This window comes from Ranitomeya variabilis, chromosome 6, assembly GCF_051348905.1.
Source record: "Ranitomeya variabilis isolate aRanVar5 chromosome 6, aRanVar5.hap1, whole genome shotgun sequence".
Lineage (NCBI taxonomy): Eukaryota > Metazoa > Chordata > Amphibia > Anura > Dendrobatidae > Ranitomeya > Ranitomeya variabilis.
In genome coordinates this window covers 114,365,444-114,390,822 of record NC_135237.1, presented here as the reverse complement: position 1 = coordinate 114,390,822, position 25,379 = coordinate 114,365,444, and the positions used below count along the sequence as shown (strand labels likewise).

The following is a 25,379-nucleotide window of genomic DNA, read 5'->3' as shown; positions in this document are numbered from 1 at the left end:
GCTAGCGTCACTGTCCGTCTTCTGTTGAACTGAACATGAAGTAGAAGTCAGCGATCAACTGCAGCCCGCTGATTGGGCGCCGGGCACGTGTCATCCAGCCGCACAAGAGCTACGGAACCGCGAGTGCCGATACCGCAGGAATGGTGCTGGCAAAGGGAACTTTTTCATTTTATCGGGACCAAACGTGGGGAATGAGAAGGGGTTGTCATAGTAGTGGACAACCCCTTTAATCTTGCAGGAAAAAAGCGCAGTCGTTACAATCAGCCTCACAGTCCTGTATATGAAACAGCTGTTTCTCTACCGCAGCGGTTTACAACCACGGCATGAACTCTGCATGTAAATGAGGCCTAAACCAGGCATTTGTACCACTCAAAATAGTTAATAACATTTACCATAAGTCTGCTGTCAAGATCTTTGCTAATATAGGTGCTGCATCAACAAAACTAAAAAATTTTTATTTATTTTTTACAGTTAAAATGTTGACTTGGCTCCAATTTTTTTAATTTTGACAAAGTGTACTGGAAGAAAAAAAGTCACAAAATTTGTTACGCAATTTCTCTCAAACTGTGTCAATACCCCATATGGGATCAGAAACTACTGTGTACATTGCAGGCCTTGCACTGATTTTTGGAGTGCAAATTTGGCTGGAAATTCCCTAGGCCATTACGTGGTAACCAATGGCACCCTGTCATGAGTTGAGGAAGTGCTTATGGGGTGAAAGTGAGGCTCCTTCTTTTGTTAACCATCCTGTTGCTATTACTTGTGGGACCTAGAGGTTAAAATTTCCACAATTGTAGTTCATACTGAGCGTGAGCTAAGTGTCACGGGAGTACTGGGTAGACTAAGGCTGGTTACCCGGGCCCCTGTGATATCCCTCAGGCTAGGGAAACCCTGTCTGTCCCTCTCCCAGAAGTTACACTAAAGGTGTGCATGTCTGGGCCGCAATGCCTGACCCTGTCTCCTGTTTCAGCCCTAAGCTGAAACCACCACCCGCCACCCAGTGAAGAGACCACACACCAATCCCCACAGAAAGCACAGACAGGTAAAACTGAAAAATGCACCATGCCGCAGTCACACAGGAATACACTATAATGTGCACAGGGCAAAACAAATACAAATATAGGAAGGAGGAATATGACAAAGGATAATACACCACCAGATACGATATTCCTTACAACAAGACCACCACTCCAGACCGGACTCACTAGGCACAAAGCACAAGCTATAATCGGTGACGCCCCAAAGTCCAGCACAACTATTTAAAGGCCGTGGGCGTGACCCTGCCTCCAACCAAATTACCAGCTAGATTAACCCAGAGCAAGCTGGATAAAGTCTAGCCGACGCCACTGAGCGTGTAGTGGACATATGTGGAATTACCGCTGTCTGTCGGACGCCCTAGTGTGAACAGCGTCCGACATGACAGTACCCCTCCTTCTACGAGGGACCCCAGGGCCCTCACGACTTATAGGACCCGGCTTGTCCGGATGGCGGTGGTGAAACATACTGACCAGCCGGTCTGCATGTATGTCCGAGGCTGGTACCCAGGACCTCTCTTCCGGCCCATAACCACACCAATGTACCAGGTACTGTAATGTGTGGCGCACTATTCGAGAGTCAACCACCTTGGAGACTTCAAACTCCAAATTGCCATCCACCAAGACTGGAGGTGGCATAGGCGCCGTGTCCACAGAACCCACCACCTTTTTTAATAAAGATCTGTGGAACACGTTGTGTATTATATATACCATAGGGAGCGCCAAACGGTAGGCTACCGGGTTAATGATGGTGGCAACCCTAAATGGACTAATAAACCTTGGACCCAATTTCAAAGATGGAATCTTGAGTTTTATGTTTTTGAGGACAACCACATCCAGTCACCCACACTCAGGTCCGGACCTGTCACACGTTTACTCTCAGCCACTCGTTTGTATCTTGCACCTATGCTTAGTAAGCGCTGTTTCACTCTCCTCCACACGGATGCCAGTTGTGCTCCTAACTGGTCCTCCTCCGGGACGCCAGTAGAACCCCCCTGACGCAGCCAAAGGTAGGAACGTCGACCACTCCTCCTGATTGTCAGAAACAAAACACCGTAAGTACTGCTCCAAATTCTGGTTCATACGCTTGATCTGACCATTTGACTGAGGATGAAACGCCAAAGAATGCGACAACTTGATTCCCAGCCGTGAGCAAAAAGCTTTCCAAGATTTTGCCACAAACTGAGTACCCCTATCAGACACGATATCAGACGGGACCCCGTGAAGTCTGACCACCTCCTGCACAAATACCTGAACCAGAGTCTTAGCGTTAGGCAACGAAGGCAAAGACACAAAGTGCGACATCTTTGAGAACCGATCAACAACCACCAGAATGACCATGTTCCCAGCAGAGGAGGGCAAATCTGTGATAAAATCCATGGAAATCTCCATCCATGGCCTACTGGGAACCCCGAGAGGATGTAGTGTGCCAGCAGGACGGGAGCGGGGCATCTTAGCCCTAGCACACGTGGTACATGCTGACACGTACGAGACCACGTCTTGTCGGATTTTGGGCCACCAAAACCGACGCGACACCAACTCCAAGGTACCCCTAACCCCTGGATGGCCAGCCAGGACAGCATCATGATGCTCACCCAACACCTTTAGGCGAAGATGGAGAGGTACAAATGATTTGTTAATGGGAAGCTCTGGTGGTACCTCCTCCTGAGCCTCGGCAATCTCAGCCTCAACCTCGGTCGTGAGAGCCGAGACCACTACACCCTTTTGGAAGATGGGTTCCGGATCTTCCCGAGGTTCTCCCCCCGGAAAACACCTGGAGAAAGCATCCGCCTTAGTGTTATTAGACCCAGGTCGGTACATGACAAAAAAGTTGAACCGCGTGAAAAACAATGCCCAGCGAGCCTGCCTGGGGGACAGACTCTTGGCTGACTCCAAATACAGCAGATTTTTATGGTCGGTGATAACTGTAACCTGATGGACCGACCCCTGCAAAAAGTGACGCCATTCCTCAAAAGCCAATTTGATAGCCAACAACTCCCTGTTGCCGATATCGTAATTACGTTCGGCAGACGACAGCTTCTTGGAAAAATAGGCGCAAGGACGCAACTCGCCCAAGGATAAGCCTTGTGACAGCACCGCCCCCACTCCAACCTCAGACGCATCGACTTCCACGGTAAATGGTTTTGATACGTCCGGTTGCACCAGAATGGGGGCCGAAGCAAAACTGTTCTTCAGAAATTCAAATGCGCGCACAGCAGCCTGAGGCCAGGCGGAGAAATTGGTACCCTTTTTCGTTATGTCAGTAAGCGGTTTAGCAATGGTAGAAAAATCCTTGATAAACTTTCTATAATAGTTGGAAAACCCAAGGAACCGCTGAAGTGCTTTTAGGTTATCAGGCCGTTCCCAATGCAGCACCGCTTGCACCTTAGCGGCGTCCATTTTAAACCCTGAAGCAGACACTATATAACCCAAAAAAGGCAACTCCTGAACCGAAAATACACATTTCTCAAGTTTTGCATAGAGCTTATTTTCCCTGAGTAGCTGTAACACCTGCCTCACATGCTCTAAATGAGTATCACGGTCACATGAGTAAATGAGAATGTCATCAAGGTACACAATAATGAATTTCCCCAGAACATGCGAGAATACATCATTTATGAAATGTTGAAAAACTGCAGGCGCGTTTGTCAAACCAAATGGCATCACCAAATTTTCAAAATGACCCTCAGGAGTATTAAAAGCCGTCTTCCACTCATCACCTTGACGGACTCTTATGAGGTTGTAAGACCCCTGAGGTCAAGCTTGGAAAACCACTTAGCACCAGCCACCTGGTTGAACAAATCAGGTATCAGTGGCATAGGGTATGGATCACGAACCATAATCTGGTTTAACTCCCTGAAATCCAGACACGGCCGTAATCCGCCATCTTTCTTTTTAATGAAGAACCCTGCTGCCACCGGCGAGGACGAAGGCCTGATGTGCCCTTTGCTCAGACTCTCAGCAATGTAATCTTTTAAAGCTTGCCTCTCAGGACCAGACATGTTGAACATCCTAGCTTTTGGCAATTTAGCCCCTGGTTTAAACCTAATAGTACAGTCATAGGGGTGATGTGGTGGCAATTCTGAGCAACCCTTCTCTGAGAACACATCCACTAAATCCTGCAGTGACTCAGGAATGCTTGGAGTCACAGCGGACACATGTGGCCAGGCAATTCTCCTGGCAAAATCCGCTCCACTGAATTATGTCCTGAGTTTTCCAGTCAATCACAGGGTTGTGCATAGACAACCATGGAAAACCCAGAACCATTTGTGCAGGAAGATTACTGAGCACCCTACATGTAACCTGCTCAGAATGTAGGACCCCAGTGTGGAGTTTCACCTCAGCCACAAACTCAGTAATCTCCCCCTGTGGGAGAGGGGTAGCATTGATGGTGACCACCCGGATAGGATGAGGCAATTTTTCGATCGTGAACCCGGCCGTGCGCGCAAACTCCTCATCAATGAGATTAGTGGCCGAACCACTATCCACAAAAACAGTGATTGGCAGCTCTCTGCCAGCGACCATAAATCTGGCAGGGAGCATACATTGAGAGACCACCATGGAGGATATGCATAAGCTCAGATTGGCCTCCTCCACACCCTCTGAGCTTAGTAGTTTTCCGCCGTTGCGCTTTTTCTTTGAAAACAGAAAACAAGGATTTACATAATGCCCCTTTTTACCACAGCAAAAACAGAGTCCCTGCTTCCTGAGCAAGGGGGCTTGATGATGCGACACCCCTGCAATTTGCATAGGCTCCGTGGGCTCACCTGCAGCAACCTCACATGCACCTACGACCTCCCCCATAGGCCGCGTCTCTAGCGCCCCCTGACACAAACGGCGATCAATGCGGACAACAAGACTCATGGCAGACTCTAGAGAAGCAGGAGTCTCATACATCAGAAGGGCTTGTTTAACCCTTCTCGAAACCCCACATACAAACTGACTCCACAGCGCCGGGTCATTCCATTGTGTGTCCACCGCCTAGCGGCGAATTTCAGAACAGTAATCCTCCGCTATTCGCTCCAACAGGTGGAGAGCGCGTATTTTAGATTCTGCTAGAGCCAATCTGTCAGGATCATCATAAATGAGTCCAAGAGCAGAAAAAAAACTCTCTACTGAGTTAAATGGAGCTGAATCAGAGGGTAATGAAAACGCCCATGCTTGGGGGTCTCCGTTCAGTACTGACAAAACCAAGCCCACATGCTGAGCCTCATTACCTGAGGAAAGCGGGCGCATACGAAAATACAATTTGCAAGCTTCACGGAAAACAACAAATTTACTGCGTTCCCCAGTAAACCTCAGGTAAAGGGAATGTTGGCTCTGCAACTCTCCCTGCAGTTTCCACTTGCGCATTAGATACCACAAGACCCTGTTGCTGAACTGCCCCTTCAATTCAGAGACCTGTAAGAACAGCGCCTTCAACTGGCGGGTTATGGAAGTCATGGGATCCATGACATAAAAAAAATACTTTTTTTTTTCTTTTTGGGACGATTATAATGTCACGGGAGTACTGGGTAGACTAAGGCTGGTTACCCGGGCCCCTGTGATATCCCTCAGGCTAGGGAAACCCTGTATGTCCCTCTCCCAGAAGTTACACTAAAGGTGTGCATGTCTGGGCCGCCATGCCTGACCCTGTCTCCTGTTTCAGCCCTAAGCTGAAACCACCACCCGCCACCCAGTGAAGAGACCACACACCAATCCCCACAGAAAGCACAGACAGGGAAAACTGAAAAACGCACCATGCCGCAGTCACACAGGAATACACTATAATGTGCACAGGGCAAAACAAATACAAATATAGGAAGGAGGAATATGACAAAGGATAATACACCACCAGATACGATATTCCTTACCACAAGACCACCACTCCAGACCGGACTCACTAGGCACAAAGCACAAGCTATAATCGGCGACGCCCCAAAGTCCAGCACAACTATTTAAAGGCCGTGGGCTTGACCCAGCCTCAAACCAAATTACCAGCTAGATTAACCCAGAGCAAGCTGGATAAAGTCTAGCCGACGCCACTGAGCATGTAGTGGACGTATGTGGAATTACCGCTGTCTGTCGGACGCCCTAGTGTGAACAGCGTCCGACATGACACTAAGGCAGCTGGGTGTCATCAGTAGTATACATCTGCTCAACTGTCACCTGCAAGGGGCGCAATTCCATTGCACCATAGAGGAAGAAATTAGGCCCCTTAATGATTGTCTCTAAAAATGCGAATTGTCTTACATTATAGGGTAAAATAGACACTATACTTTCAAAAACTTTGCATACATGAATAGCACAAGTATTGATATGAAACTTTGCAATTTATCTTATCAGAGAAAACGTCTTTTTTGTCCACTTATGAGCCATTTCGTCTTTTCTTCATGCCTCCTAAACTCATCATTCATTAAAAAAACAGCTCAAATCTGTCTTCCTACAGGTAAGACAAATTATAAGCACAGTAAGTCAGATTACACAGTATATTGAAGTTTGCGGAGAAGGGAGAAGGAGATAGGAGCAGGGCCAGACATAAACACAGAAACATATTATTGAGCTGCGGTTTTCTAGAAAGTACATTAACTTGATCCAAATCAGGACTCACAGCTACACTGCTCAATACTGCTGTGTAATTTCCTCCCTGCAGCTTCTTTCTGCATGCTATCAAAGGAAAGAGCAGAAATATCTTGGAGATCTCTGAGAGCTGCTACTGCGCAGGCGGCGCCATCTTGGATGAGGAATTTTCTTTTCTTCTCCAGCAAGATGGTGCCACCTGCGCAATAGCAGCTATCGGATCTCAGTTTCCCGAAGATGTAATAAACCACAGTTAATTTATGATTTAAGGGGGGGGGGAGGGGGAATCCTGTTGTGAATTCTGCTCTTGGGCTCCCTCCGGTGGTTGTTGGTGGTAATGCAGTTGTCTTGGGGTTGTAATCCGGGCAGGTGTTTCTGCTGATTGCAGCTCTATTAGGTATTTACTTGGAGGGATTGCATCTCTCTCTGGCTCCTCATGCCCTGCTGCCAATTCAACTAAGATAAGTGTCTGGTTTTTTGTCTATGTGCACACATTCAGTGTGCTTTGCAATTCAGTGCAATTCATTGTGTTTTTGTCCAGCTTAGACTTTGTTTGGATTTTTCAGTCATGCTGGATTCTCAGGAGATGCAGATATACTTTCTATGTCTTTAGTTAGATGTAGTATATTTGTATTATCTGCTGTGGATATTTTTAGGATTTTAATACTGACCGCTTAGAATTCTGTCCTATCCTTTTCTATTTAGCTAGAAGTGCCTCTTTTGCTAAATCCTGTTTTTCTGCCTGCGTGTGTTTTTCCTCTTATACTCACAGTCAATATTTGTGGGGGGCTGCCTATCCTTTGGGGTTCTGCTCTGAGGCAAGATATAATTCCCATTTCCATCTACAGGGGTATTTAGTCCTCCGGCTGTGTCGAGGTGTCTAGGACGTGTTAGGTACATCCCACGGCTACTTCTAGTTGCGGTGTTAGTTTAGGGTTTGCGGTCAGTACAGGTACCACCTACTCCTGAGAAAGTCTTTCATGCGGCTCCAAGGTCACCGGATCATAACAGAATCCCTTTTTCACACAGTGCCCTGTAAGTTTGGATTTCTTTTACACTTAATAATTAAGACCTTTATTAAAAAAATGCATTTTGGGTTTACTTGTGTTATCTTTGTCTAATATTTAAATTTGTTTAGTGATCTGAAACATTTAAGTGTTACAAACATTCAAAAGAATAGAAAATCAGAAAGGGGGCAAATACTTTTTCACACAACTGTATATGCATGTAGCGTTTTCAAAGACAAGTCCAGCGATATCGCTACATGGCAAAGTCCATTCCACTAGTTATTGAGAAATCAGCGTTTATATTGATATGCAAATAAGGCTGAAGGGATTGCTGATCTGAAGCCTCTGTCACTCCAGCTCTATTCCCCCTCCAGCTCAGCACACTCCTATGCTGTGTAACTTTAGGCAAAGGAATGGTCAGTTAAGCAGAAAGAGGGGCTGGTGGGCAGACAATAGAGCTGCAGTGACAGAGGCTTCAGATTTACCCGAGATCTTCACCCTTATTTGCATATAAATGCAAACACTGATTTCTCAGTAACAGAGGAACGGACTGATCATGTAAAGGTAGTGATGGCCTTGTCTTTTAAAGAACTACATGAGCATATCAATTGTTTGGGATGAGAAATCCTGCTGACAGGTATCCTTTAACAATATTAAAGTCCACTGTTAGAAGACATGACTTTAATGCAGCTTTTTAAATCCTGCCATTACCTATTCTCCTTCTCTGACTAGTTCATGGAAATGTGTAGGTCTTTTTCCCACAGGCCAAATACAAATAAGCAATTCCGTGAACAGTATAGGAATTTTTATTGGTCCACCCATAACAAATATGCTACCCTGATTTCCTGTCACGGAAAGCAAAAAGAATGATTCCGTAATAATGTGACTCACTTCAAGGTAACAATAACACCAGGGTAACATCCACCATCCACCATTTCCCATTGGCTCTAGATGAAGTATACTGTCTGGATTAACATGGATGGAAACAATGCAAGCGATGTAGCCGAGAAAACGTCTAAATAAGCACATCCCATATGTTTAAACACACATTTCTTCCTTAGTCCCCGTCACAGCAGTGTATAACTAGGATGTGCTAGAACGTCAACGGCATAATAAATAATGTTTACGTTATCTTCATTTTTGCTGTATTTCTACTGTCATCAGCAACTGGCTGGTTTCCTTCCTGAATGTTGGACAACATCTGCGAATCATCCATCCCCTCCCATCATCTTTTTCTTTCACCCATCACTCAAGCCTGTAGAGAAGTTCTGGGCGAGGCCTTGGTGAGATCACTGGAAGTTACATTAGGAAACGTGAAAATTAATGAAAAATGGAGCGAGGACAATCACAGCTGTGTTTGTTTGCACGGTTTAGCTGTTCCTTACTCTTCTATCCCCCATGAAGCAGAATGCTGGCTTATTTAGGATCTCATGCAGTTCCATCGCAGGAATGATCGGCCTGCTCAGATGGTCGCACAGCCTGTGTTTACTTTGCCTTTTATGAAAACACCGGCGGAAAGCAGATTTGTTTTGTTATTGCTGTCCATCTTCCACCAAAATGAGTATTTGTCTGGAGTGTTACTTTGCTTTTCCATTGATTCAAAAGAAAACAAACAGGCTCTCCCGAAGACATACATCTTGAAGTCATTGTGTCTGTCTAGCACAGCCTTCTGACCTGCTGCAAAGTTCAGTGGAAGAGCACAACCAGGAGGCTGCCTATTGGATTTCTCCCCAATTATACCCTGTAGCAGATCCCGCAGCAGCTTGTGGCGAGAGTAATGAATATATGACATGAATCTTGATATACGTAGCAAGGTTTTCCTTTTGATTTGATATTTTCAAATTTTGCCAAAACCACAGACTAAGAGTTTCCCTGCGGCTACACCCATGTTGTGATGATAGAGTTCATTTTGCTCCAGCTACATTTAATTCCCGCTTTAAATAATCCTGCATCTCACTTGGAAATAATCCTGCTGATGTTTGTGTTTTATGGTTCCTTTTATTAGCGAGTGGTTGTATGATAGTGAGTAAGGCGGGTGCTCTTCTAGGGGTCCTTCCTGGAGAAATTGGAATACACCATGTTATTACTAATTAACTTTACACATACTCTGGTTCCATTTCTGCCAATAATGGAAGAACTGAAGGTACACCCTGGTGACTTCATAGCACACAAAAAATAACAAGAGATAGAAACGTAGATATAGTGTATACTTAGCCATGTCTATGTAAAGAAATAGAGAAATGTAAAGAAACAAACAGAAGCGAGGTTGTGTCTGATATTGCTGCAGAGCTCTTCTGAAAAGGATGTGGCTAAACTGCAGTACCAGGCTCAAGCTACAGGTGCAGGGGGCTGTATTTATGGGAAAATCCCGTACAGTTTCTTTAAAAAAATGTCAAAATAGTATTTTAATTGAGCTTTAATTGAAAAATAAGTGAAGCCAAGCAATTTTCACTTTACAAATACTTATCCATCACTCAAACAAGAAATACAATGACCTTGTAATGGAGCCTAAACAATGGGGTCAAGTCAGGGCACAATGGAAATTCCGTCACCATTACTCATCTGTGTATAGAGCTGATCGGCCAAATGAAAAGACTGTGGAATGTTTTACTGAAGGGATATTGTGCAGATGATACAAATCTCTCCGTGATCCAGAGTCACATTTCCATGTTTCGCAAATGTGTGCAGCATGCTGCAGTGTGACAAAGCGGGGGTGGAACTAGCCAGTTCGGGACGGTTTCCCAATCACAGACCTGTTTGCTGGCTGAGTGCTGCTCTGGTGATCTGTGACGCTCCGTCACTGGCAGCAGGTCAAGCATCAGAGGTCTGTTTGTGTCCGGTGTTGCAGTTTGGCCACATACTTTTCAGAAGAGGCACGTTGCAATATCACATACAACCCACGGACAGATGTGGCGCTGTTTTACATCTTACGGATTTTCTTTACACTTCTCAATTTTTTTTACATATATATGGCTATAAGTGCTTGTAAAAATCTAGCATTAAAAAATCGGATTGTACACGGACCAATGTTATTCAATGAGGCAGCGCAGATCTATTTGGCATAAAAAAATGTGCATGTCATAAGGACCATCAGCGTAGAATCTGATTTTTTACAGAAACAATACAATTCTGTAGCATAGGAAACTGTAAGCGGTCCTGTAAAAGATTAATAGCTACTGAGTTAAAAAAACGGATTGTACACGGATGACAAGTGAGAAAAAAATTTATCCCACTCTCCTAGATCAGAATAGGGTATTTTTTTTATACACTCATGTGAGTGAATCACTAACATTATTTATTTTTTTCTTCCATGTGAGATGGCACATTCTTGTCTTTTGGGCATCCAAGTGAAGGGTTAGGGTATGTTTCTACGGTCAGGAATGGCTCAGGATTAGTATTTACGCAGGTAAAATCTGCACCAAATCTGCATCTGAAGTTACTGGCAGGTCACCTGCATTTTTCATGCAGAATTGTGTGTGTTTTTGTAAGCTAAATAAAGATATACTAAAAAAAAGAATTGTGATGTAATTTCCTTGTCCAACCTCTTATTTTACATACCCCATTGAAGAATACAGATAGATAGATAGATAGATAATAGATAGATATATAGATAGATAGATCTATCTATCTATCTATCGATATATCTAACTATTATCTATCTAAAATCTATTATCTACCGATAGATAGATCTATAGCTAGATAGATATATCGATAGATAACAGATATATCGATAGATACAATAGATACGATATAGATAGATAGCTATATCGATAGATAGATGATAGATAGATAATAGGTAGATAGCAGATAGATATATCTATAGATATATAATACCAAGCCCGATGTTTAGTAATAAACATAATAAAATGGTACATAAAGAGTTAGGCCAGGATCACACATGCGAGAAACTCGAATGAGTCTCGCATCGCAATACCCGGCACTGCCGCCGGCACTCGGGAGCGGAGTGTGCTGTTGCATGTATTTCTGTGTGATGGTGATGGTGGCAGTGCCGGGTATTAAGATGCGAGACTCGTCCGAGTTTCTCGCATATGTGATCCCAGCCTTAAATAAAGACACACACACACACGAAATCTGTGTTAGGCCGGGGTTACACTTGCGAGAAACTCGGACGAGTCTCGCACCTCAATACCCAGCACGGCTGCTGGCACTCGGCGCCGGAATGTGCGGCTGCATGTATTTCTATGCAACTGAACACTCCGGTCCCGAGTGCCAGCGGCAGTGCCAGGTATTGAGATGCGAGACTCGTGCGAGTTTCTCGCAAGTGTGACCCCGGCCTTAAACGCAATATTTCTTTAATTAAAAAAAAAAGGAAAAAAATGGTGTGAGCTCCCGGGCAATTTTCTGCACCAGAGAGAAAAAGCCAATGACTGGGGGACTGATGTTTGTAGCCTGGGAAGAGGTTAATAGCCATGGCACTTCCCAGGCTATGAATATCAGCCCGTAGCTGTATATTTAGCCTTTACTGACTATTAAAATAGGGGGACCCCCCAAAAGAAAATGACGTGGGGTCCCCCTATAATTTATAGCCAGAAAGGCTACACAGACAGCTGCGGGCTGATATTAATAGCATAGGAAGGGGTCATGGATATTGCCCCCCCCCCCCCCCCCGGCTACAAACACCAGCTGTTAGCCGGCCCAGAAATGACACATCTCTAAGATGTGCCAAATCCAGCACTTAGCCTCTCTCTTCCCACTGCCCTGTAGCGGTGGCAAGTGGGATAATAGTTGTGGGGTTGATGTCACCTTTGCATTGTAAGGTGACATCAACCCAGCTTAGTAATAGAGGCGTCAATAAGACACCTATCCATTACTACTCTTATAGTTGTTAAGGGGTTAAATAAAGACACAGACAGAATAAAGTATTTGAATGAAATAAAACACCACACAGTTTTGCCAACTTTATTACACTGGTAATCCAAGCGAAGCCATCGATCTTCTGAAAAAAGAAAAAAAATAATAATAAACCAACAGTATACTCCCTGTGTCCGACGCAGTCCTTAATAACGAGTGTCCCACGACGAGACCAGCTCTGCTACATCTGGATGCCTGACATCCAGACATAGCAGAGCTTGTAGATGACCATCCGGTGATCACCTACACTCTAGCTCTCGCAGTCAGCTGACCGTGAGAACCGGTGATAACCCCCGGTCACGTGCACGGCAGTTCTCACGATAAGCTAAGTTATGACAAGGCAAGACCTTATTTAAATTAGTAGACATGCGTAGTAAGCTGCGTTTACGCAGTTATAACGCATGTGACTAATCATTAGATGTGGTTTTACCGCATCTAATGATAGTCTATGGTAAATTTACAGTGCGGCGACGGAGCACACAGCGTCAAACACGCAGCATTTCCTGACCGTGGAAACATACCCTTATAGTTAAATTAATGACAAAATGTACAGTTGGTGGAGAAAGGCTGAACTTGATGGACCTAGGTCTTTTTTCAACCTATGTAACTATATGTTCATAAAACTGTAACCTAGTTGCATTTTATGGTATGTCATATTCGCAGATGCTTCCAAAACCTATTTGTGGGCTACACGAGGTGAAGAAATTTCTCATTATTGTCTTATTATTGTATTTAACCAGACTTAACAAGTAGCTGCAAATTTGATTTCCACTAAAGGCTTCCATACATATTAAATAAGCTGGACAATCCACAGCTATCTACTCTGATTACCAAGATACAGGAACATTTGAGCACTCTTGTGTTTCCCATCTGTGAGAGGCTTATCCATTACAGATATATATATAACCTAAAAAGCTCACTAGGTTGCAGGTTGGAAAAATCAATATACACACAAATTCGCAACCAGGTGAGAGGAGGTGTCCAAAATAGTAAATAATTTTATTAAAGTATCAAAATGTACACCAATATAAACATTACATACGGACAAATACGGTGAGAGGAAAAGTGTGCCAAATGACACCAGCAACAGAAGATGTTAAAAGGTGCTGGAAAAAGAACACACCAAAAGCAGGCCTCCTGATATCACAACCACGCTGGAGAATGCCTATAAATTGTTATGGCAGTCTATAGTAAAGTAAAAAGCAGTCAAACTTCAACAAAGTAGAAGAAATAAAGAACATAAAAATAACCAATAGACCCTTGAAGTGAATATGTCACAAGAGACTAAAGACCGCATGTAGAGTGGACATGTTGCTACACTCAGTAATAGCAAGGCATGCAGATGTACTACACACTGGCACCACCAAGTTCTGAGGAAAATGTAAGCATGTTAAGGTGTATCAAGAATATTTACCTTGAGACATGGTGGAAACCGTGGATCAGCGTGGTGTGAGCAGGAGGAGGCCTCGACGTACGTTTCGCCCTGGGGGGCTTCGTCAGGAGGCGTGGCTTAATGTGGCAGAGCTGGGGTATAAATATGAGAGGGAGGGGGTATATTGGCCAATCGGCGCACACCCATCATGCCGTGGCAACAGGTCCTATCCTTCTCTCCCCTAACATCATCTGTTCTGGGACAGAAGGCCCCATACACATTAGACTGTTGACCAATCTGACCTGTATCGCCCTGTTAGGCCGACTTAACTCTAATGCGTAATGGGCCGTAAGATGTACTTATGCAAAACAAGAGCAGATGGTTCATACTTTCTTGTCTGTCTAGAAATAATGATCCAGGTATACCTACAGAATTTATAAATCTGACACTTGTGATACCTATCCCAAAACTGCTAGAATTCTACTGGGAGTCTAAGAATTAAAAGTTTTTCCTTCTAGAGAGCACCAAGTTATCACAGAGAGACTTAGGCCATGAGATGGTCACTTGAGAAATTAATTATTGCAAATAGACTCTTCATAGTAAAAGAGAAAGGGTCTCTTGTGCCAACTATTGGAAATAGCAATCTTAAAAGTCAATAACCCTTTCCAGTGACTTGCCACACGATGCAATATACCGTATACAGCTACATTAGAACCAACATATTTAGATATGTACAACCAATATTCCTATGAGTCAATCAATATGCTGAGGAATGTAAAGAGATTCCAGCTTAATATAAAATATAATATTTATTTATTGAGACTACAAATAAAAACAGAAAAAAATAAAAAGACAGGGCAAGACCTCCAACAAAGGGGGAGACACAGGCATAGCTTAGAAACTGACTAATATAGTGGCATATCCAAGTTTATTCAGTATGTCAAATAATGAATCTTAGGTAGTTAAGTGGTAGGGGCTTTTGAGTCCTATAGACCATTAATGCTGCAATGACAAACATATGTTCGAAGTTCAAGTGCAATTATAATAATACAATTTTAAGTGCAGCAATAGTCTAATCAATGGAAACAAGAAAATCTCCATAATAATACCATATTGGCACCTGGATATCACATGATAATCAGGAAAAACATAGATAGCATCATATCTTGAATTATGAAATAGTAAAAGGTATATTACCAATATCAGGGCCGGACTGGCCATCGGGCACTTCTGGCAAATGGCAGAAGGGCCAGTGCCAGTAGTGGGCCGCTGCACTCTCCCCCCCCCTCCCCCTGCCAGTGCTGCTGCCGCCGCCGCATTCAACTATACCGGCGTCTATGACGCCAGTATAGTTCAATGCAATGATGGAGGAGAGAGCATCTACTGACGCTCCCTCTCCCATTATTCCCTGCTCTGCCTCTGACACTGCGGGTGTGCGATGACGTCATATCATCGCGCACCTGCTGTGTCCCGGGCAGACTGCAGCTGCCGAGACAGGAGCCGGGAACAGCGTGGGCAAGAGGGAAGGTGAGGAGAGTTTTTTTTGTTTTTTTTCTACTGGGCTGTGGGGCCATTATCGGGGGGTGGGGGGAGAGATGAGATGTGGGCTGTGCTCTATATACCACTGTGTTGGCTGTGCTGTATATACCACTGTGTGGGCTGTGCTCTATATACCACTGTGTGGGCTGTGCTCTATATACCACTGTGTTGGCTGTGCTCTATATACCACTGTGAGGGCTGTGCTGTATATGCCACTGTGTGGGCTGTGATGTATATACCACTGTGTTGGCTGTGCTCTATATACCACTGTGTGGGCTGTGCTGTATATACCACTGTGTGGGCTGTGCTATATATACCACTGTGTTGGCTGTGCTCTATATACCACTGTGAGGGCTGTGCGGTATATACCACTGTGTGGGCTGTGCTATATATACCACTGTGTTGGCTGTGCTCTATATACCACTGTGTTGGCTGTGCTGTATATACCACTGTGTGGGCTGTGCTCTATATACCACTGTGTGGGCTGTGCTCTATATACCACTCTGAGGGCTGTGCTGTATATACCACTGTATGGGCTGTGCTGGATATACCACTGTGCGGGCTGTGCTGGATATACCACTGTGCAGGCTGTGCTATATATACCACTGTGTTGGCTGTGCTCTATATACCACTGTGAGGGCTGTGCTGTATATACCACTGTGTGGGCTGTGCTGTATATACCACTGTGTTGGCTGTGCTCTATATACCACTGTGTGGGCTGTGCTGTATATACCACTGTGTGGGCTGTGCTATATATACCACTGTGTTGGCTGTGCTCTATATACCACTGTGAGGGCTGTGCTGTACATACCACTGTGTGGGCTGTGCTCTATATACCACTGTGTTGGCTGTGTTCTATATACCACTGTGTTGGCTGTGCTGTATATACCACTGTGTGGGCTGTGCTCTATATACCACTGTGTGGGATGTGCTGTATATAGCACTGTGTGGGCTGTCCTGTATATACCACTGTGTGGGCTGTGCTGTATATACCACTGTGTTGGCTGTGCTCTATATACCACTGTGTGGGCTGTGCTGTATATACCACTGTGTGGGCTGTGCTATATATACCACTGTGTTGGCTGTGCTCTATATACCACTGTGAGGGCTGTGCTGTATATACCACTGTGTGGGCTGTGCTGCATATACCACTGTGTTGGCTGTGCTCTATATACCACTGTGTTGGCTGTGCTGTATATACCACTGTGTGGGCTGTGCTCTATATACCACTGTGTGGGCTGTGCTCTATATACCACTGTGAGGGCTGTGCTGTATATACCACTGTATGGGCTGTGCTGGATATACCACTGTGCGGGCTGTGCTGGATATACCACTGTGCGGGCTGTGCTGTATATACCACTGTGTGGGCTGTGCTGTATATACCACTGTGTTGGCTGTGCTATATATACCACTGTGTGGGCTGTGCTATATATACCACTGTGTTGGCTGTGCTATATATACCACTGTGTGGGCTGTGCTATATATACCACTGTGTGTGCTGTGCTATATATACCACTGTGTGGGCTGTGCTATATATACCACTGTGTGGGCTGTGCTATATATACCACTGTGTGGGCTGTGCTGTATATACTACTATGTGGGCTGTGCTGTATATACTACTGTGTGGGCTGTGCTGTATACTACTACGCGGGCTGTGCTATATTATGCAGGCTGTGCTATATACTATGCAAGTTGTGCTATATACTATGCGGACTTTGATATATACTATGGGGGTATATTATATTCTATGGGGGAGGCCGTGTTATATACTATGTGGCTGTGTTATATACTATTGCGGGGGTATATTATATTCTATGGGGGAGGCTGTGTTATATACTATGGGGGTATATTATATTCTATGGGGGAGGCTGTCTTATATACTATGGGGGGCTGCATTATATTCTATGGGGGCTACATTATATATTAAGGAGAGGTGGGCTGTATTATATTCTATGGGGGGCTGTATTAGATTTTATGAGGGATGATTGCATCATACTCTTTGATGGGGCTGCATTATATTATATGTGGAGGTGGGCTGTATTCTATTCAGGGTTACATTATATTCTATGGGGGGACAGTATTAGATTTATATTCTATGAGGGGTGATTGCATCATACTCTATGGGGGGGTTGCATTATATTCTATGGGGTGGCTGCATTATACTCTGGGTTGGCTGCATTATACTCTGAGGTGGCTGCATTATATTCTGTGGGGTGGTGGCTGCATTATACTATATGTGGGCTGAATTATACTGTATCGAGGACTATGGGGAATACATTATACTATATGAAGAACTATGGGGTGCATTATACTATGGGAAGTGAATTGTACTACATGGATGACTATGGCGGTGCATTATACTATATGGAGCACTATGAGGAGTGTATTATACTATATGGAGGACTGAGCAGTGTATTTTAATATATGGAATACTATAGGGAGTGTATTATACTATATGGAGGACTGTGGTGCACTTTACAATATATGGAGGACTATGGGGTGTATTTTACTAAACAAGTAAAATGCTGCATGATCAGATTGTTTTTGCTGGAACAAAAATCCTTGTTCTCAGCAGCACATCACCGGTGTAAACTGTATATGTGCTGCTGGTAACATGATCCTCATCATTATTCCTTAGCTGGTGGAAAGAGGCCAGGAAACAAGCTGAACAACTTCAGTATTGTTGATCAAACTCATTCAGCGGCCTGAACTCAGCGCTTGTAAATACAACCGAAATGCTTTTGTGTGATGTGCAATATGTTAGCATTTGGGGCCCCATTATAAACTTTGCCTAGAGCCCCACTTTGCCTAAAACTGGCCCTGCCTACAAGTGTACAAAGATATTATACAGTCACCATGTGACAAGTGGGCCTGTGTAACTTCAAATGCCAGGGCTGAATTTTAGTCCCAGTCCGGCCCTGACCAATATTATTAGTTATATTAACTAAAATGACATTAGCAAAAACAGATGCAATAAATAATCACATCAGGAAAAAATCTCACCATCTAAATGATATTAGTGCATAAGAGTCACCTAATGGACGATAAAGCATCATAGATAACAGCGTGTCGACAGTGGTAAGTAATTAGCGGTATATTACAGAATAGAAAACCAGAGGAGAAGAAAGTGCGGGTGCAGTGTATCCCTACCCCTAATCCATTTTGCTTCTTCCGGGGGCGTGTCTACTTGAAGGGGGACCGGTACTTATATATATATATACACTCACCGGCCACTTTATTAGGTACACCATGCTAGTAACGGGTTGGACCCCCTTTTGCCTTCAGAACTGCCTCAATTCTTCGTGGCATAGATTCAACAAGGTGCTGGAAGCATTCCTCAGAGATTTTGGTCCATATTGACATGATGGCATCACACAGTTGCCGCAGATTTGTCGGCTGCACATCCCAAAGATGCTCCATACAAGGTAGGATGGATCCATGCTTTCATGTTGTTTACGCCAAATTCTGACCCTACCATCCGAATGTCGCAGCAGAAATCGAGACTCATCAGACCAAGCAACGTTTTTCCAATCTTCTACTGTCCAATTTCGATGAGCTTGTACAAATTGTAGCCTCAGTTTCCTGTTCTTAGCTGAAAGGAGTGGTACCCGGTGTGGTCTTCTGCTGCTGTAGCCCATCTGCCTCAAAGTTCGATGCACTGTGCGTTCAGAGATGCTCTTAGGCCTACCTTGGTTGTAACGGGTGGCGATTTGAGTCACTGTTGCCTTTCTATCAGCTCGAACCAGTCTGCCCATTCTCCTCTGACCTCTGGCATCAACAAGGCATTTCCGCCCACAGAACTGCCGCTCACTGGATTTTTTTTCTTTTTCGGACCATTCTCTGTAAACCCTAGAGATGGTTGTGCGTGAAAATCCCAGTAGATCAGCAGTTTCTGAAATACTCAGACCAGCCCTTCTGGCACCAACAACCATGCCACGTTCAAAGGCACTCAAATCACCTTTCTTCCCCATACTGATGCTCGGTTTGAACTGCAGGAGATTGTCTTGACCATGTCTACATGCCTAAATGCACTGAGTTGCCGCCATGTGATTGGCTGATTAGAAATTAAGTGTTAACAAGAAGTTGGACAGGTGTACCTAATAAAGTGGCCGGTGAGTGTATATATATATATATATATATATATATATATATATATATATATATATATATATATATAGTATATATAACTGCCAATCACGTACAGCCACGTAAATGCAGTGGTGGTCCGGGGCCACTTATTTGTGTCAGCAGTGCATAGCGTGACTTCCTGGATCATGCGCATTGGACCGCATGATGAAATGCATTGTGGTCACATGATATGGAACTCCTGGAAGTCAAGGGCGTACCGTCACAAATGCATGCACACAACCAAAAGCCGCTTAGCGATAAGAACCCAGGACATAGAAAAAAGAGAGAGGTGTGACATTTTGACACAAATATGACCGTCCTGGGTAGATCCAAGTATGCTGATAGGGCATGAGATTACAAATGGATATGAACAATATAACAAAAGAGTTGGAATCATGAAAAATACACCAAAAGGGAAAAAATATGAGAAAATAAAGATAAAATAATAATTTTAAGTTACTAAAACACTAATAGTACACAAATAGTGACATAATAAAGGTGAATGATGTAAAAATGTATCACAGCTATAATCATAGTGTTATATGTTTATATATTTATTCCAGAGTATGGGGGAAGCACGGGAGAAGTCTTGCATGCGTTTGTGGGAAGAAGATAAGAGATGGGAGTAGAGGAGATCTTGAGAGGAGTGAAGGTTGCGTGTAGGTAAGTGCCAGGAGACCATGTTACAGATGTATGGAGGAGACAGGTTATGGATAGCTTTGTACGTCATAGTTAGGGTTTTGAACTGGAGCCTCTGGACAATAGGAAGCCAGTGAAGGGCTTGGCATAGGGGAGAGGCTGGGGAATAGCGGGGAAACAGGTGGATTAGTCGGGCAGCAGAGTGTAGGATGGATTGGAGTGGTACCAGAGTGCTAGAAGGGAGGCCAGAGAGTAACAGGTTGCAGTAGTCCAGGTGGGAGATAATAAGGGCATGCACTAGTGTTTTTGTGGTTTCGTTGTCAATGAATGTGCGGATCCAGGAAATATTTTTGAGTTTGAGATGGCAGGAGGAGGCAAGGGCTTGGATATGTGACTTGAAAGAGAGGGCAGAGTTGAAGATCACTCCGAGGCACCGAGCATGCGGGACTGGGGAAAGTGAGCAGCCATTGACATTGATGGATAGGTTTGGTGGAGGGGTAGAGTGAGAAGGGGGAAAGATGATGAATTCTGTTTTGTCCATGTTCAGTTAAAGAAAGCGAGCAGAAAAGCTGAAATAGCAGACAGACATTGCGGGATTTTGGTCAGTAAGCAGGTGAGGTCAGGTCCAGATAGTTAGATCTGGGTGTCATTGGCGTAGAGATGATACTGCAAACCGTGGGATTCTATGAGCTGTCCGAGTCCAAAGGTGTAGATGGAAAAGAGTAAGGCCCTAGAACTGAGCCTTGGGGACACACGACAGGCAGGGGGCAAGCTGCGGAGGTGGTGTGGGAGAGGGAGACACTGAATGTCTGGTATGTTAGATATGACGAGATCCAGGATAGGGCCAAGTCTGTGATGCCAAGAGATGAAAGAATCTGTAGCAGGAGGGAATGGTCCACAGTGTCGAAGGCAGAAGACAGGTCCAGGAAAAGTAGGACAGAGTAGAGTCTCTTGAACTTGGCGGTTAGTAGGTCATTTGTGACTTTAGTTAGGGCAGATTCAGTTGAGTGATGCAGTCGGAAGCCAGATTGTAACCGGTCAAAGAGGCACAAGTAGGAGAGGTGGGTGGAGAGTTCAAGACGGACATGCTGTTCCAGCAGTCTTGAGGCATAAGGGAGAAGAGATATCGGGCGATAGCTAGACACAGAAGATGGGTCGAGGGAGAGCTTTTTGAGGATGGGTGTGAGCGAGGCAAGTTTGAAGGATGAGGGAAAGACACCATTTTTAACTGAGGTGTCAAAGAGGTGTGTTAGAGCTGGGATGAAGACTGCGAAGTTAGGGATGAGGTGGGACGGGAGCAGGTCAAGCGTGCAAGTGGTGAGGTGTGATCTTGACAGAAGGGTGGAGATCAGATCTTCAGTCATGGTGGAGAAGGTAGTTTTGGAGGAACAGGGCTGAGCAGCTAAGAGAAGCATTGGGGGCTGCGGGCCAAAGCTTTCTCTGATCGTATCGATCTTCTGTTTAAAGAAAGAGGCAAAGTCTTCAGCAGAAATGAGAGGACATGGAGGAGGTGCCAGGGGATGGAGTAGAGAATTTTAAGTGTGTAAAAGCTGGTTAGGGTTGTGAGACAGGGAGGATATGTAACGCCCACAGGGCGTAGGGAAATATAGTGGACTCACTAGACCACTGATGAAGCAGTGGTAGCTGTATACCCGGTACACAAGAGACAGGAGAATGTGCTTCCAAAAAGCAAAGGTATTTATTTAAATGAAAAACAAACAGAAAGAGGTGCCTGAGAGAAGAACCCTCTGGACCACAACACAGAACCATGTAGTGGAGCACCGGGCAAGGTGTACCCCTATACAGGGATTCCCCCGTCACAACACCAGATGGCCAAAATGCCGCAGTACCCGGACCAGAGGGACGACCCGTACAGACCGTATAAACAAGATGGTGGAACTCAGGCTCAGTCAATGAAGAGGATCCTGGAAGCTCTGTGAAGTTTTTGGAAAGGCTGATCCAGCCGGCAGCCAAATCTGGATGGTTCAGTGAGGAGCAGCTTAGCCAGCCTGAAGTGGAAACCGGAGAGTCCAGGAGGATCCAGAATAGAGAACTGCCAGCGGAGGATACTGAGGAGACAGAGGGATTAGCAACCAAAATTAAAACTATACAGAGCAGAGCACAGCAGAGTGTGGCCTGAGCAGAAGGCCACAAACAATGGAATGAACACATTGCCCAAGCACCTCCCTTAAGGGGAGGGTGCTTTTTATACACAGAGCATCACAACACAGACAGCCCTAATAACGAACAGGTGTCCTGCTGTTTCAAGTATGTGCAGGAAGCAGGGCGCGGCTCCTAAGAGCATTTCCAGGAGACCTGCCAAGAGGATGCAGGTTCCTAGCAGAGAAAGAAGCCGCTGATCGTCTGGAGCCACGGACAGGGTGAGTAAGGGTGTGTGATAGGCGCCGGTCTCCCTGCACAGCGGAGACTGGGCCTGCGGCTGAGGGCATGACAGTACCCCCCCTCTTATGCCCCCCCTTCTTCAAACCTGTCAGGAACCTTCTAAGAAGAACTGGGGCATTAATGTTCTCCTCAGGCTCCCAGGATCTCTCCTCAGGACCGTATCCCTTCCAGTCAACCAGAAAGAGTGACCTGCCCCCTCTTTTCTTCATGGCCAGGATGTCCTTCACTTCATAAACATCCTCGGAACTGACAGGAGAAGGAAAATTACCTGGATCCTGGGTGAAGCGGCTGAGAACAACTGGTTTTAGCAGGGAAACATGGAAAGAGTTATGGATCCGTAAGGAAGCAGGCAATTTCAAACGATAGCACACATCGTTGATTTGGTGGAGTACTTCAAAAGGACCAATGAAACGAGGAGCCAGCTTATAAGAAGGGACTTTAAGTCGGATGTGCCTGGAAGACAGCCATACCTTATCTCCGGGATGGAAAGGTGGAGGATCCAGACGTCTCTTATCCGCATGTTCCTTGGTTCGAACCGATGCCTGCTCCAGCGAGGTCCTCGTCTCAGTCCAGACTTTTGTGAAGTCCTTGGCCAGGGACTCAGCTGCAGGATTGCCGGAAGCAAGAGGCAGTGGAGTCGGGATCTTAGGATGCTGTCCGTAAACAATGAAAAATGGGGAGTTAGAGGAGGACTCACCGACATGATTATTGTAGGAAAACTCAGCCCATGGCAGCAGGTCGGCCCAGTCGCTGTGGTGACCATTCACGAAGTGTCGCAGATAGTTGGTGAGGACTTGATTCACTCTCTCCACTTGGCCATTAGATTGTGGGTGATAGGCCGAGGAGAAGTCCAGGGTGACATCCAACAGTTTACAGAGGGATCGCCAGAATCGGGAAATGAATTGGACTCCTCTATCGGAAACAATGTGAAGTGGAAGTCCGTGAAGACGAAGGACATGCTGGATGAAGAGCTCTGCGAGTTTAGGAGCGGAAGGAAGACCAGACAGTGGAGTGAAATGTCCCATCTTGGAGAACCGGTCTATAACAACCCAGATTACTGTACAACCAGATGATGCTGGCAGATCTGTGATGAAATCCATGGCAATGTGTTGCCAGGGAGCAGACGGAATCGGGAGCGGAAGGAGGTGACCGGCTGGCAGTTTCTTGGGTGTTTTATTACGAGCACAGGAGGGACAGGCTGCAACAAAGTTCAGAACGTCTTGGCGCAAGGTGGACCACCAGTAGTGTCGAGAAATTAGTTGTAACGTCTTCTTTTGACCAGCGTGTCCGGCAAGCTTAGAAGAATGACCCCAGCGTAGAACTCGCTTCTTGTCTCTTTCAGTTACAAGGGTCTTACCGGGAGGGAGCTGCGACAGCCTGACTGGAGCCACCGTGATCATCTTGGACGGTTCAATGATATGTTGAAGCTCCTCTTCAAGGTCGTCTGACACGAAGGACCTGGAAAGCGCATCTGCTTTGATATTCTTCTCTGCAGGACGGAAATGGAGAGAGAAATTGAACCGAGCAAAGAATAATGACCAACGAGCCTGGCGAGGATTGAGCCTTTGAGCAGACTGAAGATAGGACAGATTCTTATGATCAGTGTAAATGATGACTGGATGAACTGCGCCTTCAAGCAGATATCGCCATTCCTCTAAAGCTAGCTTAATTGCCAGTAACTCTCTATCGCCAATTGAGTAGTTACGCTCACAGGGTGAAAATGCCTTGGAGAAGAAACCACAGGTCACCATCTTACCGGTAGGCAGTTTTTGTGTGAGGACTGCTCCGGCTCCGGATGACGAGGCATCCACTTCAAGAAAAAACTGTTTGGTGACCATAGGCCGATGAAGAGCTGGTGCGGTTGAGAAGGCTTGTTTGAGAGAGGCGAAAGCTGATTCGACCTCAGGAGGCCAATCCTTAGGTTTGGCACCTTTACAAGTCAGGGCAGTGAGTGGTCTTACCAGAGAGGAGAATTGGGGAATGAATTGCCGATAGTAGTTGGCGAATCCAAGGAACCGCTGAATGGCCTTGATTCCTTCAGGTTTTGGCCACTTTAAAACGGCAGAGACCTTCTCTGGATCCATCTCGAGACCTGTATCGGAAATAATATAGCCAAGAAAGGGTAAAGACCTCCGTTCAAACAGACATTTCTCAAACTTTGCGTAGAGACGATTCTCCCTCAATCTTTGAAGAACGAGACGAACATTCCTCCTGTGAGTTGGTAAGTCAGGAGAAAACACCAGGATGTCATCCAGGTAGACCACCACACAAACATAGAGCAGGTCACGGAATACATCATTGACAAACTCCTGGAAGACGGCGGGTGCATTGCTTAACCCGAAAGGCATGACCAGATATTCGTAGTGACCATCACGCGTGTTGAAGGCGGTTTTCCACTCATCCCCGGATCGTATCCTGATGAGGTTGTAAGCCCCACGGAGATCCAACTTGGTGAAGATCCTGGAACCTCGAAGTCGATCAAAGAGCTCTGGAATTAAGGGAAGAGGGTATCTGTTTTTTACCGTAATTAGGTTGAGACCACGGTAGTCGATGCATGGGCGAAGAGACCCATCTTTCTTCTTGACGAAGAAGAACCCAGCTCCAGCTGGGGAGGAGGATTTCTGGATAAACCCTCGAGCCAAATTCTCCTTGATGTAATCGGACATGGCTTGAGTCTCAGTAGGAGAAAGAGGGTAGATCCTACCTCGAGGCGGAGTAGATCCAGGGATTAGATCGATGGGGCAATCGTAAGGCCTGTGCGGTGGAAGTGTCTCGGCTTCCCTCTTGTTGAATACATCTGCGAAGGACCAGTAGGCAGACGGTAAC

The 25,379-nt window shown here is 45.3% G+C and overlaps 1 protein-coding gene across 8 annotated transcripts in view; it reads right to left on the bottom strand.

Annotated features, from left to right (window-relative positions):
• RARB (retinoic acid receptor beta) overlaps nucleotides 1–25,379 on the bottom strand; it is a 1,117,211-nt gene that overhangs the window by 364,700 nt on the left and 727,132 nt on the right. The gene's annotated exons all lie outside the window — the stretch shown is intronic.